General features: G+C 40.7%; 1 protein-coding gene across 3 annotated transcripts in view; it reads left to right on the forward strand.

The window, feature by feature from the left end:
* MRTFB (myocardin related transcription factor B) overlaps positions 1–22643 on the forward strand; it is a 285293-nt gene that overhangs the window by 76982 nt on the left and 185668 nt on the right. For all 3 annotated transcript variants that reach the window (XM_063430294.1, XM_063430295.1, XM_063430298.1), the window contains exon 3: positions 4741–4818. The gene's annotated coding sequence lies outside the window, so the exon portion shown is untranslated. The remainder of the gene's footprint in view (positions 1–4740; positions 4819–22643) is intronic.

The following is a 22643-nucleotide window of genomic DNA, read 5'->3' on the forward strand; positions in this document are numbered from 1 at the left end:
TTACCGATTAAGCCCTCAGTGAATACTTTTCTAACAACCTACATCGTACCCCTACTTTTACCCTTTGTGTCACTATACCCCACTCCCTCTAGAATGTAAGCTCATTTAGCAGGGCTCCTTACCTCTCTGTTCCTGTATGTCCAGTTGTATGGTTATAATTACATGTCTGTTAGTCCACCCATTGTACAGCGCTATGGAATATGATGGCGGTATATAAATAATATGTGCTCTCCAACTCAAGACTTCTCTCTGATTAGCATTGTATTGGATGACGTTGAGGGTGACGTTGCCATGTTTGCTGACATCACCAAGTGCAGAACTGGAGGCTGCAGCATAAACATTGGAAAGTAATATTTATTAACTTTTTCTTTTTTTCAAATCAGCAAAGGTTATTGACAGAAGGGAATCTATAGTCGTCAACTATTGTTTTTTTCTGAACTATAGGTTCCCTTAAAGGGACACTATAGTCACCAGAACAACTTATTGAATTTGTTCTGGTGAGTAGAATCGTTACCTTCAGGCCTTTTGCTGTAAACACTGTCTTTTCAGAGAAAATGCAGTGTTTACATTCCATCCTAGTGATAACGTCACTGGACACTCCTCAGATAGCTGTTAGAGATCCTTTCTGGGTCATGGCTGCCTAAAATGCATCCAAACATTCAGTGTCTCCTCCCTCTGCATACAGATACTGAACTTTCCTCATAGAGATTCATTGATTCAATTCATCTCTATGAGGAGATGCTGATTGGCCAGGGCTGTGTTTGAATCGTGCTGGCTCTGTCCCTGATCTGCCTCTTTGTCAGTCTCAGCCAATCCTATGGGGAAGCACTGTGATTGGATCAGGCTACCACTTCTGATGATGTCAGCAGACTGCTTTTTGAGGCAAACAGCATGCAGATCTACAGCTTCTTGCTTGAATACAGTTAGATGTTGCTATGTTTATGGAGGCGTGAGGAGCCCAGAGGGGCTAGATGGTGGTTTTAACACTGCAAGGTCAGGAATACATGTTTGTGTTCCTGACCCTATAGTGATCCTTTAGCCTTAGTGTTCAATTTCCTTAGATTTCTACTACGGCAATTGGGTGCATCGTAGCGCTCTACCTATACAATACTTTGTAAATTAATCTGTGACTCATGATACTGTTATGCTAACCATTAGCACTTTATACTATACCTTTGCTTATTTAAGGGTTGTGTTTTATTTATTTTTGCACTTTTTTACTGTCTTTTTATTCTGTTGATTATCCTCATCTGTGCTCCAGATGTGTCTCTATCTCTGTACTGTATGAGATTGGGCAGCTCATCTCATGTCCACATGACTTCCTTTGGTTTTTACTTTTTATACACTTGGAACATTTTTTTACAGTTTGTAGTCATGCAATCTGCATACCTAGGGACTTTGTAAATGGTCTGGAACACAAAAAGGCTTATATATTTCAATCATTTGATAGCCCATCACCAGGATTACATGTTGTTGACTTGCTAGGAATAATAATGAGTATTTTTGAAACCCTAAAACAATAGGATTTTAAGGTCATTAAGTTAATTGTGATAATATAGGCATCAAAACCACTTTAGCTTAGTGAAGTAGTTTGAGAGTATAGATCATGTAGTCTCTCACTGTAAATTCTCTGCCATTTAGGAATGAAAGGGACACTCTGGATACCAATACAACTTTAATGCATTTAATCCGCTTTGGCCTCACTAATATGCAATATTGTTTGCATATTAAAATTTAGAAGAAGTACTTGGTTTCTTGCACATACAGTTACATCCGCTCCGATAGAAGATAAGTGTAATTGGAGGAGGGTGTAGCGCTTTTGATTTATACTCGGGTATAGATATGCTCTTAGAAGTTGGTGAATATGTAAAAAAAAAAAAAAAAAAAAAAAAAATATATATATATATATATATATATATATATATAAATATATATAAAAATCTATATTTCAAATACAGTGTAGTATATCCAGTACAAGTGAGTAAAAAAAAAAAATAAGAGATGCACTTACAGAGTGTAAAGCTTAAGGTAGCCCTAGTTTGATGTGCATGGGCATTATGATCCCCGCCTGAGGATATCGGTTTTCTTCTTTTAGTAAAGTGCCAAGTAAAGCAGCCAGAGGTGATATACACTCCACTCAACGGTCTTGTGTATTATGTAGATTAATACAGAAATAAAATATAGTCTGTTCACTGTTGATAATATGCGATAATAAGAGACTTGAAGAAGTACTCGTTGCTGAGGAGCAAAATTAGGTTTTGCTCAGTCCACAGGGCTCAGGTGGTATGTTTCCCATTAAAAGAGAGTGTCCAGGCTCCAAAGAAAAGATCCGGGTAAGTCCAAGGATATGTTACAAATAACTACTTTATCTAACAGACTTTTATATAACAATAAATAAAATAGTAAAAACAGTAACGCGTTTCACTTTCAAGGAGGCTTTTTCAAAATGTTCTCTTCGGGTTCCATGAAGATTGTTTGTTTATTTCAGTTTATGTAATTTTTTTCCTTTTGTCTGTAGATAACTTCCAGATAAGAAAACGTTTCACTTTGTAATCCCTGCCTTAAACTGAATTTGAATATTTTAATCATTTAGTACAATCTATCCTTCATCAACTTTACAAATTGTTTTCTTGATTCAGAACCAGAACAGTATTGTTAAACTTAATTCCCCTTTACATGGTCGGAAGCACACCATGCCAATGTTAAGCACAGGAAAGGAGTTGCCATTATATCAGCACTATCGCAAGGGCTTGACTTTATCCTGTGATTTTCTTTCAGGAACTTATTACCTTTTTTTTTTAATATATATATATAAACTGAAGTGTGAAAAATAATTGCAATATCAGTACAATTCTACATGTAAATTTGCCTAATGTTCTTGCTTTAGTGGAATTTGCAATAAATGATGTATTTTTTACAATAGAAGCAGGTGTTCTGCGTTGTTTATAGAGTGGATCTGGAGGGGGAAAAACTCAGCACTTTACAATGCATACATTGCAGTTTTTATGCCATTACATATTACTAGCAAGTTTAGCAAACTGACGGTTACAGGCTAATCAAAGCTCATAAAACGATACCCTTATTGCAATACTGAAGTCTTTTTTGTTTTGGGAATGCTGTTTGTATCACTTATTTACATAATGCTGAGAACTCAGCCAGACCACCAGTAGCAGACACAGGACCTAGGTGGTGAGCTCACTAAACGCAGATATTAGTGTGTGTATGTATATATATATATATATATATATATATATATATATATAATAAATATAAAAAGACATTAGAAGGAACACTCAAAGCACAATACACACTTCAGCTTGCTGTAACCATTTGCTAAAGTTATGTTTTTTTTTAAATTGGGATCTGCTGGGTGTTGCTCCCAACATCAATGAGAGGCTGAAGTTTTCCACTCTAATGATGAGGGGCTTAGATCATTAGCTGAGAGTGATCAGGCGAGGGGGAGGGCAAGGCACTCCTGGCTGAATAATCGCTACAGCGTGTTGTAGTGGTTGTGGTGCTTGGGATGTTACTAAGTGACCAACACTGCAGTCTTCATGACAAATTAAGAGTTACAAATGACTCTATAAAGTGTCATAGTAAGAGGTCAGGTTCTTAGGTGAGAGAATTGGTGAGGTGAGGGGAATCAGAGAGCATGTCAGGGGTTTACTGAATGTTGGTTTAGTAAAAAATAAACCAGAGAGATCTCTAAGGCATAGTATCTATTGGCTGTAAAACTCCTTGTGAACCACAGAATGAGCTGGGGGATTTAAATTGTCAAACTATCTGAAAATTACTTAGCAGGTAAACAAGACAAACAAAAGAAAATAAAGAAACAACATTTAGTACTGGTGATGCACCAAATGCCCCTCTGGGTAGTTTCAACCCGGGCCAAAGAGCTGGCTTTCAGGAATGCTTCCCCATGGTGTGCTGATGCCGTTTGTAACTCAATACGCCATTTTCAGACACTCAACTCTGATACATTTCAGCTTAATAGCAATATGCAGCAGGAGCTGAGGTGACATGTGCCTGGTTTGATTGTTGGCTAGCTATGACGTTTTAACTGCATATTTAATGCATCTACCACTGAAATCAATGCTAGCCACTTTCACATGTACACTGCACCCATCGTCACTCTGCTTAAATAAATGGAAGCCAAGTGAGAATATAATGTACATGCTTAGTGAGATTTTACTGGGATGAACACTTAGCTTGTGATGTAACGTATGTACGGTTTTATCACTTTTGCCTCTCTGACAACATGAAAGCTATGCTGGAGATGCAGGGGGTGGAGGTAAAGATGGTAGGAAAAACAAACAAGCTTTTTTCCTGCTTTTAAAGATTTTCCTGCATTCCAAACAATCTTGAAATACTTTATTACCAGAATATCTACATATTTGCTCGCTAATAAATTACCGTTCCTGTAAATGACCCTTTAACGCATTCCAGGCTCATCTATTTCAGGACATTACACACACTGTGCATTCAGGTCAATAGCATGTGGAGGTGATTAAATCAATAATAAAAAAAAGTATTTTACAAATGCTGACAATATCCTACATAGGAACTTGAATATACGTTTAACTTTAGGTATTACTTTTCCTTCACTATTAAACTACTTGTTTCAAAATGCAGCTTTTACAATTTACAATTGGTAATGTATTTGCACAATTGCAGTATGACTACATGTTTTGTTTCATTCATTTCATTTTATAAATGTTTACACATTTTATTTCTTTTTAGGGTTTATGTGCAAGTTGTGGCAGACAAGAATGTGATTAAGAACCCCTGTCAAATCACTGTGATTCCAGATAGCAAAAGGTTTGTTTTCTGTTTTCTTTGTATTGTCATTTTACACTTTCTCTATACATTATATATAATTGTAAGATTGCTTGTGCAGTGCCCCATGACTGTTTGTTCCTGTATGTCACACTTGACATTTTCTAAAAAAAAAAAAACGTATAATTGTAAGACATAATGCAGTGCTGCAGACATATGTTTGCACTTTTCATAACTTTTGGTAGAGATGATTATATATAGGTGATATAATATTACCTTTCAGTTTGGAATGCCACCTGGGAAAAAGATGGCTGCCTTTATAGTCCATAACTTTAGCATTTAAGAAACACATCTAGTTTGAGAGTACACCAGCAAGTGAAAAACGGATTACATGTAGAGATAAAGCGGCCGACACAAAAGAATTTACAGGGTGTAACAGTACTCCTGCCTGGAATAAGACTTTGACAAATGCACCTAAATCTCTTTAGTTATATTATGAAAGAGAATTTAAAGAACAACTACAGTCACCCAGACCACTTCACCCCAGTCTGGCGCTAGTTTATGCTGGCTGACTCAAAGAACAAATGATCAAATTTATTTAATGTCCATAGACATTTAAATTGTTGGGCTATAGGGGAAAGTAATGCTGTTTTAATTCGACATGATTTTATATCTTAACTATCTTTTTGCCTGTATTCTGAATTATATAAACAACATTTCTGGCCATGATCTTAAATATATCAGCAAGATAATATGTTTTTATTTAAAGTCTGTTATTTAGTGAAGTCTGAAATATTTTGACATGCTCTTTAGAAATCATCTCTTCCAGTTTAAGGGTATTTTAAAGTACCTATACAAAGTTATACAAATAAGTGATTTTGCAACCAAAAGACATAAAACACATACTACTGGACTACTGGTGACTGTCCACACAACACTGTGAAGTGCCGCAAACTTCCTAATGTAGTTTTTTTTTTAGATCAAGGGTGTATTTGCATTGCCTTACCTTAATGAGTTAAACCATTATTCAACAGTTTTAACATTGAAATTGAGTCCTCTGTGCCTGTCAGCCTCATGGTGGCCACCTCTCATCTTCATGTTCATCTGTTTGGGCAGTGGTGAGGGACATCTCCCTCAAAACAACTCCATTAAGATAACATTGTTTTCACTGAGGAAAGTCCATTTAAGGATTTTAAATGATCTATCAAACTTTATACCAGCAACTAATAAGGGCATCAGCTATTTGTCTAAGCAATTATTTAGTTGAGTGCACTGCAAAACTATATTTAGCAAAAATACTGCAACTATAAGCATACCTCATATCTCTCCGATATAATAGGGTTTTACTTCCCCTTTAACCATACAAATAATTGTATGGAATGCTTCTGCTGTGTAAATACTTTCTCTTAAAGAGCCTGAGGTGTGATTGTGTTCATGTATGGTTAGCAGTATTGCCGAAAATCATATACAGTCTCTTTCACAAAACTGTGATTCTGGCTGTCAACAGGATTGTGGGAGCCATGATATGGTAACCATCTGCCAATCACCAGTTCCACTTCTCTTTCTCATTTTATTGAATGAGCCTCTGGACACAGGTTTGTGAGATATGCTCAGACCATATAGATATATTATTTATGGAAAATACATTTTGCGGTTAATTGAAATTAAACAGGACAGGACACTGTAGCCACCAGAACAACTACAGCTTATTGTATTTGTTCTGGTGAGTATAATCATTCCTTTTAGGCTTGTTGCCGTAAACACTGTGTTTTCTGAGAAAATGCATTGTTTACATTACAATCCTTAGATGGCTACTATAGGTGCTTTCTGGGGTAGTTCTGCACACTGTGCAGTACTGCCATTCAGTGTCCCCACAATCTGCATGGATACACTGAAGGTTTCTCATAGAGATGCTGAGGATCTGCTGATTGGCCATGACTGTGTTTGACTTGTGCTGGCTTTGCCACTGATCTGACTCTGCCACTGATCTCCTTGACAACCTTAGCCAATCCAATGTTTTCCTGTGGGAAAGCATTGTGATTGGCTGAAGGAATCACTTCTGGTAATGTCAGCCAAGCAGGCTGATCAGGGGCAGAGCCAGCAGCAGCAGACTGGAATAAAAGTAAGATTTTGCTATATTTACAGGGGGCTACATGGTGGTTTTAACAGTATAGGGTCAGGAATAACTGTTTGTGTTCCTGACCCTATAGTGTTCCTTTTATTTGCTTGCCCTGAAGCACGATAATAAAATGACAGCACAGAGAAGAGCGTAATCTAGGAAAGTCTTTATACATATCCCCTGGGAGCCAGCATATAAGCAGTGGTCTTTGTAAACAAGGCAAATATTTTGCAAACGATGGTTCTGCATGAAACATGTTTTTTATGTAAAGTCCAAGGTAGTTACTTGCCAGGCCTAAAATTAGATGTTCGTGAAATTCTCCTCCTATATGATGGCTGCAAATGGTCAGGATAGTAGCCCTTCTCCCAAATGACTTGCACGCAATCGGACATGTGGGTGCACACAACTGGTTGTAGGATACTCTGTGGAGCCTCTTGTGGGCTCTATATTTGCAGTCTTTACCGGTGACGGCAGTCTAACACTAAAGCAGTTATGAAAAACAAAAAGGCAAATGTAATTATGTACATATTTCTCAAATTAAAGGATTCTACTTCTACCCCCATAACAACTGCAACTCATTTAAGTTATGGGGCAAAAGCGTTTTAGTGCGGTGTCAAAGTTTTCCATTGTTTTAATCACAAAGTTGGTAGCCCAGCACCCAACATCTTTGCTTCCTTTTTCATATGTGCTATTTCTCTCAATGGGTGGCAGTGATATGCCAAGACTCTGCTGACCCTCTCAGCCTATCGTACGCTTAGTGCCACTGGATGAAGAAGGTGCCACTGGAAGGTGCCCCTGAATGTAAGACAGTGCTCATACACTCCTTACCCAATAACACTTTAAAGGACCGCTATAGGCACCCAGACCACTTCAGCTTAATGAAGTGGTCTGGGTGCCAGGTCCATCTTGGGTCCTGCCTGCTGTAAACATAGCAGTTTCAGAGAAACTCTTATGTTTACATATGGGTTAATCCAGCCTCTAGTGGCTGTCTCATGACGTTAGAAGGAGGAGGAGAGTCCCCAGCGCTGAGGGAGCCCGGCGCCGGAGAAAGGTAAGGGATTAACCCCTTCCTCTCCCTTCAGCCCGGCGGGGGGGACCCAAAGACCATATAGTGCCAGGAAAACAAGTTTGTTTTCCTGGCACTATAGTGGTCCTTTAAAGAGCTCATGTTGTTTTGAAGGTGGAAGTTTTCATTTAAAGTTCATCACAGTGAAAAAAGGGTCCCTCTGGCAGGAGGGTGCCACCTAGGAACCTGATAAAAGTACAGATTTCTCTTGAAATTAACATTTTAATAAAGTAAGAAAGAGGGGGCATTGTTAATTCCTAAAGCATTTTAGTCAGCTGAAATGATTCAGGGATTGGGAGTGTTTCTTTAAAGCCAACACAGTTGGCTCATGATAAAGCTCAATACTATGGACCTTTGAAAAATCTGCAGAGACTAAACATTGGAAGAAGAGAGAGACCAAGTCCCAAAATGGGAAATGGGAAATACATGACTATTACTCAAGAGAATAATATTAAGAGCCTCAGACAAGAGATATTACAAAAATATGACTATAAGCAACTGCTAATTATATGTAAGATGTAAAACAATGCTGCAGTTAGAAAGCTTTTTTTTTTTATTTGATGTTCATTCTCACATAGTTTCTTCTGCCTGTTACATAAATACAAGTACGTTTGCCATTAAGAAAAATTAGAATTTTTATCACAAGATGTGCATAAAATTATACAATAAAAGCAGCACCTCACACTGAACTGTCATTAAAGCAATAAGTGAAAGTTACTACGGCAACTGCAGAAACCTGCATAATATGGAAGTTAGAATATAAACAAGTGAAACTGTGCATTTTGAATTCCTTTATTACAAGTAGGCCATGCCAGGTATGTACTACTCTATCTGCAAAGCAATATTGTCCATATTATGATGCATGTCTTCATTCCAGAAGACACATAGCATCTCATTGCTGGAGCTATATATTATATTATTTTACAATATCTTTTGTTGTATTTTCTATCTTTTAAATATGTGAGGCTAAGATCAAAGTAAATTCAGTCATTGCAAGTATGTATCTATCGGTGTACTTAAAATGCTGATGTCCACCAAACTTCACAAGTTTATATTGATTAGAAATGATAAACTAGGCTTTGACTGTTAAGAGAATGCTCCAAGCACCATAACCACTACAGTGCACTGTAATGGTTAAAGTGCTGGGAGCAGGAGTGCCCTGGCGCACCCCCTAATGTAAGTAGTCCTGTATTTTTAAGTTTTTACTTCTTTCTTGGGGTCTGCCTGTTGATGCTCCTTTCCATTCCGTTCTCAGAGCTGTAAGATCCTGCTATGAGCTGCTTTTACATCTCCTGAGATGAGCCCTACAGGGTCAGCTCATTGACTGATAGTGTCAGCTGATGTCTCTTGCTAATGAGTTAAGTCCTGCATCACTTCTCTAAGAGAGGGAGGGCTTATTATCCCTTAATATTCCAGCTGAAATGTCAAACTGTTTGTAAACCGTTAGACTACATACATTGCTTGGAGTGGGGAGTGAGTGGGGGAGGAGGGGTGGGCGGAGTAACCCAGGACATCATAACTACTATATAGTGTTGTAGTGTTCCTCTAAGTAGAATGGATGAGCATGTGGATTGTAGTTCACAAACATCTTCAATATCTAATGCTGGCAATACAAACTAAATAACTGTATCCAAAGCCAGGACTTTTGTGGGGAAATCAGGATGGTTGGCATTTATGCAGGTATCATAATTTGCTTTTATTCTCAAGATCTAAACTGCTTATGTCCTAGATGCACAGCTTGATACTTATCCCAACACAGAACTCTTGCCTATTTCCATTTTACATATACATTTTGTAACATATGGCTCTTAAAGCCTCAACATCCACCCTCCTCTACAAACCGTGTTAAGTGCCTTTGCTATACCACTTACATAATTGGATGGAACAGCTGTGCACAGGCACAGACCTGGTAATTCAAAGCTGTTCTACCTCCTCTTCCCTTACCCTCCAGTCTTTTTTTCTGTACTCTGATGTAGGCATCTGCACTTTTTATTTTATTTATTTTTTTATGTCTCCCCTTCCAAATATTGCATTTGTTACTTTCAGAGTTAAGCCTCCGGGTGGCATTCTGTGTGTTCCTCAATCTCAGGTTCTCTACCAGAAGCTTGGGATTCTGTGCAGTATCCTAGAACTGCACTCTTGTGGACAGAGATCAGATGTCACACCTGGAACCACTCCCCCAAATTTAGTGTTACTGCCTTCTGTGATAAAATGGTAAAAATTAAGGGAAAAAGTGGCGCTTGATAAGATAAAATTCTGGTGCTGCAAAAAAAAAAAAAAAAAAAAAGTGCAATGTCACTATTCACACTTAAAAACGTGATACAATTGAAAACAAAGTGATTTGCGCACACAGATATCTATGGTTTACCTTACACATAAATTCTTTGGTAACCAATATAGTAGAGTTTTTATCTCCCATATTAAATAGATATAAAACAAATACACAAAGTGTAATATGTATACAACATGTATGAACATGTGAAGATAATTAGCAAACTCACACTTTTTAGAGCCCATTAAAAGTTGGCTCGGGACTTGTAGCGCATTTCATATCATCAAGGAGATATTCGATGGAATTTCCAGCGATCACACTTCTCAGGAACTCTGTACTGCTGATAAACAGAGTGCCTTCAGTGCTCATATCACAACTGGGGCTACTACTGCCTTCACTTTCCACATCTTTTCTTGTTCGTCTTTCAATCCTTTGGTTTTTGTCTCTCTTCTCAGATTCCTTTTTCCTGATGTTATGGTCACAAGGTATTGCCACACCCACCACTGAAGTATTCCATTCCTCATATGCCCCCACAATGTCGGGTTGGTTGAATAGTATTTACTTGTCTGTCTGGATCAACTCTTGATGTGAGCTTCTCGTTGTTGGACATCTCTAACTGTGATGGTGAATGGCTTATTTTCTGGGAGCATGTAGTGATCTTCTTTTAGGTTTTCGTAACTGGGCCCTGGTGTTATGTAGTACTTATTTTTGTGCATACACCTTGGATGATTCGTTCGGTAAAAATAAAAAAGGCATTTAGCCTCTGTTTCTCTGATGTAGCTACTTATGTAGCCGTTTACAGAGCCTCTGATATGTGCATACCCTGGTATTTTCTCAGAAACCAAGATCAATGATTGATCTTTCCACCTATGTGAAGTTGATCCAGCCCATTAACTTCCTTACTTTATCTTGGCTTCTAGTATTGGCCTCCGTGGTGGGCAGTGTTGTTTCTCTTTCAGCCTGAATTTGTAGTCAAGCTGTTGTAGTCTTTTCTACAGATGCAGGTTGGCAACCCTTTCTAGGAATAGCTATGAGGTTTGACATTTGACTTATGTAGGATGTTTTGTGTAGTCCATCCAATTCCGTTGTGACACTAGCTTCCTATTTGGCAATCCTAAAGTGTTTTCACTATCTCTATTACTTGTTTAAAGCCTTTCGGAGCTACATTGTGCTATATCAGTTTGCCCTTTCCAAAATGGTGCCTGATAGCACGTTTTTCTTAAAATCACTGGAAAAGGGTCACACATGAATGATGCTATCGATGTCATTCGGTTCATAGTTCGAGACACGCCAAACAGTATTTAAAAGTCTTTGGGAGGCTGTTGCAGACGCTCATTTCATTATGGAGGATTCTACATTCTGTCTGCTAGTGCCTAGGTAAGATTTCCTTTTGTTGATTGGTGTTTTGCATTGAGCTGACTTTGGGAGCCTTATTTTAATATATGTATTTTGTGGGATGCGCTCCTCGTCAGATTGCCATAGGCCCAATTCTAAGACATTAAGGTGAGATGCTGCCTTTTTTTGGTGGGGACAAGAGTGCCAATTAGTCAAATGCCGTTTTCTGTATGACTCTTTAGTTTAAGCCAAGCTATCACCCAGCAGGGAAAAAAACCTTGGAGGGGAACAAAATTATGAATAGATTGCCTACAGGCAGTAAAAAGGGCTAGCATCCTTCTACTACCTGATAGTATGTAGTGGTGGCTATATCAAGCAGTTGAGGGTATTCAAGAGGCAGCTGATTTGCAACCTTTAACAAAAAGAGCTTGCAGCTCCTGTAATTGGAAGCAATCTGATTCTGAGCATGAGATGGAAGAATCAGCTGAAGGGGAGAGTAATATTTGTCTCCAGGCATTGGACAGTACAGTTGTGGATAAGCTGATAAAGCATGTCAGGGAAACTGAAAAAGTTCCGGAAGAATAACAGGAAGCATCATATGTAAGAAAGAGGAAGCCTTCCTTTCCCATCCATGTCACGATTGGTGATTTTATTAAAGCAGCATGAGGAAAGAAAAACAAAAAAATAGGATTTCATTTTAGGGGAATATCCCTAAAGTGTATCCCTTTAACAACCAAGAGAACAAAAATTGGGTAAACCTCTGACGGTGGATGCTTCCGTTAACAGAATAGCCAATAATTATTTGGCAAAGGGAGCTGTTACATCCTGCGGTGGCTCTTACTTTTGGTTTTGGATAACAATTTGAAGGGAGACAGCATTGGTGAGGTTCACAGAGAAACCTTGTTCATTGTGGAGGAATTTGAAATGGCATTTGATTTTATTTCAAAAGCTTTCTTGTATTTGGCTAGAACAGTTTTCATAGGCATGGCTTCCCGATTCTGATGAATAGTTAGATGACAAAGGAATTGTCTTCTTTTTGTGACAATATACTATATAATATTTCATATAGACTAAAAAAGGGAATTTGTGAGATTGTCCACATGGAGGTATGGTCAGTCTACTGCAAACAAAAACAATAGATACAAAGGAGCAGGTAATCACCTTTTTGAAGGTGCTCTGATCCAATCTGAGAAAGTGGGAGCAAGATTAAAATAGTTTATTATAACCACGTAAATTTGGATCCTAAGCATTATAAGAGAAGGCTACACGGCAGAATTTTCGTGAAAACCACCAAAGGAAAAAATCTTAATATCAAGAATCTTAAAAGTGAAAGCGCTTGCAATAATGGAAGGAAGTAGCTACTATTAAAAATGTTTCTTTGCTCCAAAGCCCAACAACAAATGGAGGTTAGTGTTAGACCTGGGAAAAAAAAAAAGTTTGTGAGCAAAAGAACCTTCAAAATGGAATCGATAAGTTAAGAAGAAAATACATATTCTCTGTCGGCTGAAAGTGACACCCATCTGGTTTGCATGATTTTTGAGATCTCTCTCATAAGCAATTGGTCTGATGAGGTGGTCCTTATTGTTCAGTAGTGATGGAAAATAGTCAGGAAAGGGAAGTAAATATGCTTCTATATACTACAGTTAACTGTATGTTGTAAGTATACTAAAAAAAATTCTGTTTTTTGAATCCATTATTTAAAAATTGAGTTTTATTTGTAATATCAGGTCATATAAGAAAATATGTAAAGCTTTGAAATGGAGAGAACAAAAAAAGGTAGAAACACTTCCAGTAAAGCTTTAAGTAGGCTTCCATAGAAATCCATTTTGCATGCTTATTACAGAAGCTTTTAAATAGTGCCAGGTTTAATTGTCTTCATTTTAATGGGCTAGTTCCCTTTTAAGCCTGCTTATGGAGATAATGTGCGTTTAATACAATATCCCTTTTTAAATAATCACATATGGAATGCGTGGAGATTTAACTCGCGTATTGGCTTGGATCGGTTTTCATTTCATGTTGAAGTGGTCAACCTCGCATTTACTGTGTGGAACTGGTGAGCGATGTATAAAAAGTTGGCATGTGTTTCTGAAACAGCCTGTGCCCACTGTAATGGGAATAGAGGAAAACAAGTTGGTTTAGGCAAATTGGCAAGGTGTCTTTCCCTGCTTCTTAGTCACACGGTGGAAAAAGAACATTTTCGTTTCCAGAATTTTTGAGTCCATATTGCAGTACACAAAGTACAGGCTTGCGCAGAGTGAAGGGGAAAGAGAGCTAGCCCCGAAGCATCAAAATGTTTGTCTCGTCTCCTTGAAAGTTAACGTTTTCTGGCAGCTGATAAAAAGATCTGCCACACCTCTCATGCATCTGCTGTTTCACAGTACAGGCAATTTAATAATAGATCTCATCACTTTGTCGTAGGAGGTGGTTTTATATTTTGAAGTGCTGCTGAAGGCCTAATTGAAATTTATAGAAGTCCAAGCCAGCAGGTGCTTGTTATTTAAAGCAGTAATTTCATATCACTCTGACATGTTTTTCTTGTAGGATCTGTATCTTTAACTTACTGTGTTCCTAAAGGCGGAACACTTTTAGTTTGTTGTTTGTTTTCTTTCAATTTAAAGTGTCAGTTTTTAATAAAAAAAATTGTTTACAAAATGATGAGGAAAAAAAATGTAACTGCCTGATACGAAATTTGCCTTTCAACATTATTTAGCTGTATGAGAAAAAAAATGCCAGATGGGGAGGGGCCACTGAGCATTTATACAAGTGCCTTGGTGTATGTCTGTGGTGGTACATCATAAGAGAGATGCCTTGGAATGCCTTCATTATGTACTTTTAGAGACTCAGCATGACATTGTGGATTGGCTTAGAGCAGGGGTAGGCAACCTTCGGCACTCTAAATGTTGTGGCCAGGGCGGACTGACCACTCGGCCCGAGGCAGTCAGGGGCCCGGCTGCCTGAACAGTCATACTCTCTCTGGCTGGGTAGTTCAGAGATCTCCCCAGCCAGAGAGGCACAATTTAACATGATATGTGTTCCCCCTCACCTCATTAAACCTGGCAGCAATCCAGCTCTTGCCAGATCTCCTCCATCCTCTCTGTGCGGAGCTCCGTGTGAGGGGAGGAGGCAGGGCCCAGGGCAGGGGAAGTGACATCACTTCCTGCCTCCTCCTCTCCTCTCCTCCTGCAGACTATACTGAGTGATCAGCCTGGCACAGTCAGCAGGTATGTCAATCTCCCATCTCCCCCTCCACTCATCTCAGCACCCACTTCATCTCCCATGCCCCCTCCACCCACCACAGCACCCACTTCATCTCCCATGCCCCCTCCACCTCAGCCCCCATGCCCCCTCCACCCACCTGAGTACCCACTTCATCTCCCATGCCCCCTCCACCTTAGCACCCACATCAGCACCCATCTCCCCCATAACTCACATCAGTGCCCACTTCATCTCCCATGCCCCCCTCCACCCTCCTCAGCACCCACTTCATCTCCCATGCCCCTCCACCTCAGCCCCCATGCCCCCTCCACCCACCTGAGTACCCACTTCATCTCCCATGCCCCCTCCACCTTAGCACCCACCTCAGCACCCATCTCCCCCATAACTCACATCAGTGCCCACTTCATCTCCCATGCCCCCCTCCACCCACCTCAGCACCCACTTCATCTCCCATGCCCCCTCCACCTCAGCACCCACTTCAGCCCTATGCCCTCTACAACTCAGCACTCACCTCCCTTAGCCCCACGCCCTCCTCCACACACTTCAGCACCCATCTCCTGCTTCACTCACCTCAGCCCCGATCAACCTTAGCACCCATCTCATCTCCCATGCCCCCCTCCACCTCAGCACCCATCTCCCTCCACCTTCACTCACCTATGTCCCCATCTACCCCAGCACCCACTTCATCTCCAATGCCCCCCTCCACCTCAGCCCCATGTCCCACTCCACCTCAGCACCCATCTCCCTTAGCACCCACCTGGGCCCCATGCCCACCTCAGCACCAATGCCCCATTCACCCACCTCAACCCCTATCCATCCCTACACCCATCACAGCCCTCACTGGACCCATTACAGCCCCTATACCTTCCTGCACCCAGCATACCACCTATCACTCTTCCATTCTCTACAGCCACTATCTCCCCATGCACCTACTACAGTCCCTATGCCCCCCTGCACCTACTAGAGCCCATATCCCCACACGCACACACTGCAGCTACTATCCACACACACAGCCTTAAAGGGACACTCCAGGCACCCAGACCACTTCTGCCCCTTGGAGTGGTCTGGTTGCCAACTCCCACTACCCTTAACCCTGCAAGTGTAATTATTGCAGTTTTCATAAACTGCAATATTTACCTTGAAGGGTTAAGTCCTCCTCTAGTGGCTGTCTACTAGACGGCCACTAGAGGACACTTCCGTGTTCATAGAACACGAAAAGTGTGCTATAACATCGCTGGACGTCCTCACGCTATGTGAGGACCTCCAGCATCGCTGAAATCCCCATAGGAAAGCATTATAAGCATTCAATGCTTTCCTATGGTGAGGTCTAATGCGCGTGCGCGGCACTGCCGCGCATACGCATTAGGTCTCCCCTGCCGCGATTGCTCAATAGGTCTTCGACGGGGGAGGAGCGTGGGCAGATCCTGACCCGGCGCCGATGGACATCGGAGCTGGATACAGGAAAGTCACTGAAGGGGTTTTAACCCCTTCAGCAACATGGGATGGGGGGGTGGGGGGGTGGGAGGAAGAGGGAACCTGCAGTGCCAGGAAAACGGTTTGTTTTCCTGGCACTGGAGAGTCCCTTTAATATCTATTATCCATACAAACACACACTACTGCCCTAGTAAACCCCAGACACCTACTACAGCCCCTACCATACACACTGCAACACAACCAGCTGTCTCAACTCACATACTACACTGCAAACAGACTCATTCACACACTCAAATCCACCATAAGCCTCACTATATGCACACAATCCCTCAAGCAGCATCCCCACACATGGAAAACAACATGCAGCCTCCCTATGGACCGTTATCACAAGCAGCATTCCTACTATTCCAATAGTCAGTGTCTCCTCCCTCTGAATGCAGACACTAAACTTTCCTCATAGAGATTAATTGATTCAATTAATCTCTATGAGGAGATACTGATTGACCAGGGCTGTGTTTGAATTGCTCTGCCCTTGACCTGCCTCTTTGTCAGTCTCAGCCAATCCTACCATTGCAATACTGCATACAGCCTCCTTACACAAACACTCACACACACACACACACACACACCATAATTAAAACCATCTATATAGCACAAACATATTATGCAGCGCAGTACAATAGGTAAAAGGCAAACATTTTTACACAAGACGTTGATGACCAGGAACACATCACAAGCGGCATCCCACACACTGAACCCCACAAGTCGCCTACAAACGTTTGCAGGCTACTTGTATGGACTTGTATGATTGAAAACAAATGTGGGGGATGCTGCTTGTGATGTCACCAGCAAACACAACAAACAAAAAATGCACCAGAAGGGGGCCCTTGGTCTCCTATTGCCCGAGGGCCTTGTGAGTTGTCAGTCCGCCCCTGGTTGTGGGCTACATCTCCTCTGATGCTTTGTCAGCGTTATGGCGGTAAGAGCATTATGGGAGATGTAGCCCACAAGATCTGTAGTGCCGTAGGTTGCCTACCCCTGGCTTAGAGCATCAACTATCCGCTGTAAGCAAATCATTGGCGTTCCTGTCCGGTGACAGTCAGAGCTATCCTTCAGAAGAATTTCTGAAAGCAGATGTCGACGGGAGCAGAAAGAAACAGTGCTGCCGAGCAGAATGTGGGGTTAAACTGTTCGTGAATTGTTTAAACACTAAAGTTGAGGAAGCATTAGGGATCTCCAGGCACCATAACCACTAAAATTCTAAAAACTTGTTATTGTGAACCTCATATTCCTTTTAGACAAAATCAGTGTCTGTGAATTTCACATACCAAAGCACTGAGGCAAACTTTTAAAAATCTTTTACTTTGCTGGCAGATGGGTAGGGGGCCTAAATAGCGTTATTAGAACTACAGTGGCAGCAATACATGTTTGTATTCCTGACATTATAGTGTTCTTTTAAAGGAACACCCAAAGCACTAACCACTACAGTCTGCTGTAATGGTAACAGGAGTGCTCTGGTGTCATCTCTGTGCAACTTTTCAAACCGTTTTTGAATAGTTTAAAGGGACACTATAGTCACCAGAACAACTACAGCTCATTACCGTCAGGCTTTTTGCTGTAAACACTGTCTTTTCAGAGAAAATGCAGTGTTTACATTACAGCCTAGTGATAACTTCACTGGGCACTCCTCAGATGGCTGTTAGAGATCCTTTTTGCATCCAAATAGTCAGTGTCTCCTCCCTCTGAATGCAGACACTAAACTTTCCTCATAGAGATTAATTGATTCAATTCATCTCTATGAGGAGATACTGACTGACCAGGGCTGTGTTTGAATTGCTCTGCCCCTGACCTGCCTCTTTGTCAGTCTCAGCCAATCCTATGAGAAAGCATTGTGATTGGATCAGGCTACCACTTCTGATGATGTCAGCAGGCAGTGGGCAGGTCAAAAGGAAACAGAGACAAAGTAAGCAGCTCCAGACTTGACTACAAGTAAGATTTTACTATATTTAGGGAGGCATGAGGGGACAAGGGTGGCTAGATGGTGGTTTTAACCCTATAGGGTCAGGAATACATGTTTGTGTTTCTGACCCTATAGTGCTTCTTTAAACCAGATTTAACTTTGCTAAGCAGGGTTTATACAGAACCATGCTCATAGGCTGAGACCACTCAGCTGATGTTCTCAACCAATCAGTGTCCTTGTGTGGAGAATTCAGAAGCAGGTTATGTAGGCGCCCAGTGGGACCCAGCTATGTAGTCAAGATGTTAATAAATAGTTTGATAATTTACACTGGGAGGGTGCCTGGACTCCTGGCATAGAAACATAGAAGGTGACGGCAGATTAGAACTATTCCTCCCATCTAGTCTGCCCAATTTTCGAAATTCAGATGTTGTGAATTTTCTGTATCAAGGGTCTCTTACAAGTATACTTCTTTATTCTAAACTTTTTGAAATTTATTTTGATGTTATTTTTTTTTATCTATCCTTAAAAATTAAGAAAGCATGATTTTGGGTGGTTTCTATAGAAACTAGATGACGTTGTTGCTTAAATATATATTTGTATTATTACAGAACTGGGCAGCTGTTGCTCATATCTGGCACATTGCTCTGGTAGTGGCTTGACGTGTGCCTGTAACTAGGCAATGGCTCTCCTGGTCTCATTTGTTAAGTAACCTGATTTAACGGGTTCTCATGAAGCTCATCTTAATCTTCATTATGTACTGTCCCTTTTGTCTCGTTGTAATTGTCTATATTATATGTCAACATCAGCTATGGAAAATAGTTCACGGTAAAAAATTAAAACACAAATAATTTGCACAGCGTGTTTAGAAGTGAGTCAGCGTGACAAACAGCTCAATCTAATTAAACAAAAAATGAGCAGGTGCTAGTGACTGTTTAATAAACCAAATGGGTATCTTTGTCACCCATATAATCTTGTTTAGTGTTTCAACACAATGCACAATTTAAGTGTAAAAAACGGTAATAAAGAAGGGTAGACAACCTTAAGTCCAACTTTTCGTTGGATATTGTACAGCACTACAGACTATATCCAAGATTTTTAAATGAAACTGACAGTATATGTAAATTATTGTCTGCTGAGCAGGCACTTTCTAGTCACACCTTAAAGGAACACTACAGCCTGGTTTCTAAATCGATTGACTTCCTACCTGGTGTTCGCTGGGTGGCGTTTCCCCTATCATCTCCCAGGAGCCAGAAGTTTCTCAGCAGGAACCTCTGTTAGATGTCCTGTTCTAAGCCCTGCAATGCAATGTGTAACTCGGGAGAGCTAAATGAAGTTCCAGCTGAAGCACTTATGGTTCTCGGTAAATGGTAGTGGAAGCAGGGAGCAGAGCCTGGTGGACCCCAGGTAAGACGTCAGATGGTTTGACTCCTTGCAATTAGGGCGCCAGGTCACTGCCACAAAATATGCAAAGACCCTAGACCAGGGGAGGGCTGGCAGCCTTAGGCATGGGGGGCAAATCCAGTTAAGTGGCCTATTGCACCACCGAATCAGCTCACCATCCATGCCCACCTTTTCCTGGTTTTATAACTGATATTAATGTTATGAAGCAATACAAATATGATACAATGTGGTTTATGTGTGGGAGATCGTGAAGGGGGGGTGATGGTGTAAGGGAGGGTGGACTAAATACCCTTTGTCATACTCATTCCCTGGTGGTCCAGTGTGGGCTCCATGGTAATCCAGTGGACTCCCTGGCGGTCCGGTGGTGATATCCGGTCTGCAGCTCCGCAGAGCTGCAGATCATGTATCTCATGAGATCCGGTCAGAGTGTTGCCGTAGTAACTGCACTGCGGAGCTGCAGACCAGCGGCCATTGGTGCTCTCCGGCCAGGCCGGGCAGCCTGGTGGGGCCTCGCACCCGGCGGCCTACTGAGCATGCCGCCAGGCCCCTTCCTCGTGTCCAGTCTGCCCTAAGGCGGTTTAGCTGGCCGCCTAAACCACTTAGTTAGAGAGCCTCCTCTGCAGGCGGACATTTTTTAAAAATGATTAAGGGCGGCCTGGGGGGCAATTGCCTCCCTGACCCCTTTCCCAGCCCTCCTAGACGGTTGTTGAAAGCAGCCTTAGACCATTCTGTGAATATTTAAAATAGGACGTGTGTTGTGATATCGGTTTGCAAATTTCTACCGGAGGAATTGTGCAGGGTCTTTGCTAACCCAGCACGTTGTGGCTTGTTGCCTGAGCTGATGTCCTGTGCTGGAATGTTTAATGGTGACGTGTAGTATTTGAGACTGATCTGAGTACCAGACCACAGTAAGTATGTATGATTCCCCTGAAGATGTTACCAGTGAGAGAGTCATCATGACATTCATGCCACGTGCCAATTGTCATTGGTGGCGTCTCTTAGGCATGTGCAGATCTCTGTAAGTGTTCCTTCATACTGTGCAGGACATATGGCTGGAAATTATACGGATATATGAAGTCACACCTTACATTTTCAGCAGGATCCATTTGTCATGTGAGTAGACTGTTCACACGGACATCTGTGAGTTTTATTTAGCAAGAGTCCATTTGTTTGTACTTGCCTCTTGGGGACCAAAAGTTTCCAGCCCTCCACTGATGTCAAATATCTGTCTGTAGTGTTACTTGGCTAAATTAGATCACAGGATACTTGCCAGGACTATCATTATAACAAGATGTATCTAACCTCTTATCCTGAAAGATTTAAATAAGACACTTTTGAGAAATATGCTATATTTTTTTTAAAATATCTGTTAAAAACATCAAAACATGATGATGACGTGTTAAAGATGACATTTTGGAGCCATTCATTTCACATTATTATTATTATTTTTTTTTTTATATCATTATTTATTTTGTAATTGAGTAAGATTTGTTCCTTACAGGAAACAGCACTTTAGTTCCTTCCTCAAGAAGAACCTCCAGTCCTTGAGTAGAACAAAGCAAGTGGAATGTAAACATTTGGACGACAGTACTGACTGTACAGTACCAAAGAAAAGCTAATGAATTTTAGACATTAAAGGGAAATGTCTAGGTTACAGAATACAAATGTAATGTAGTGGAATTCAACAATGTAATTAGAAAATGAGTTTTTTAAAACCCCATTTCTCCTCGTTTTACACTTTGAACATTGTCTGCTTATTTACTTGTACTAGCACTTGTATCTATTTTCTTGACCATATCCTATATACCTTTGTCAATGCATGTACAGTGGGTTGATTTATTTACAGTCTCCTGCTCTATATTGATGCATGTTATTATATATAATCATATGGTCTTCCTCCACATCTATGTTAATGGTGCATTACTGTGTTGTATATCTTTTTCAGCATAACTCTTTTAAAAAAAAAAGTACACAATGTAGAAAAATAAACCTCCCTGACTATAGTTCTAGTTGCAGTTAAGCAGATCTGCATCCTTCTTGAGTAGCACAAACAGCTTTGCGAGACTGCAGGAGTAGAATCTGTGTACCAAACCACTTAATTAAGATGCAGTTGTTTTGGCGTGTAGACTGATCATTTAAACATTAAAAAGAAAATCAAACAAAAACAAGTAACTATTAAAACTATTGAGTAATTTTGAACAGAATATAATCTTTTTACTTTGTAATTAAAGAATTTGCAGGAAAACAGAACCTACGAAATGAGACCCCGGGAAAAAAGGGTATGGGATCACAAAAGTGTGGGGGTTGTGGGAGAAAAGAGAAGGGGAAACGAGGGGAGGTTGGTGAGAGTTCTGAATTATTTTAATTTGAAAATACTGGTATATGATCAGAGTTTTTTTTTTTTTTTTGAAAGGTAAAAATCACTTGAAGCGGCACTTTCTCCATCTGGGGACATTGCCGAATTAGCAAAGACCCCCCAACGGTGACATTGCTGCTGGGGGTCCGGTGGCCATGGCAGGGTATGTTGAGTTCTACTTACCTGAACCTGTCCCTCACGGGCACCAGGAGCTGACGTTACCGCTCGACAGCATTTAGGGCTATGGAGGATCCTGCACGACCGCAGGATCCTCCATAGACATTGCAAATTCCTTGCAACAATCACTGGTAATGGCTGTTGAGATTGATTCTTTAGTTCCGCCCGGAGTCCAAGAATAGCAGGCGGCGGAAATAAACTAATAATAAGATATCTACTTAATAATAAGAGGTCTACTTAAACAATATTGGACTTGAACAGGTGCCTGAATGAAAAGAAAAAAGTTAAGATAATCCACCAAATAGCAAGTTTAAATAACTAAAGCATAAAAGTATAATAATAAAAATCTACTTTTGCCTCTACTTTAGATGTCTCATGGTCCTAGGCACACATTACTCTAAACGGCATATTCAGAATTTACAGCTTGGGTACACTTCTGCTCTGCTGCTTTTTTTTTTACGATGAAATGCTGCGCATACAGAGGTATTTAATGATGCTGCCAGAGGTGTAACTCCACCCCAGTTATGCCAT

Source organism: Pelobates fuscus, chromosome 8, assembly GCF_036172605.1.
Source record: "Pelobates fuscus isolate aPelFus1 chromosome 8, aPelFus1.pri, whole genome shotgun sequence".
NCBI lineage: Eukaryota > Metazoa > Chordata > Amphibia > Anura > Pelobatidae > Pelobates > Pelobates fuscus.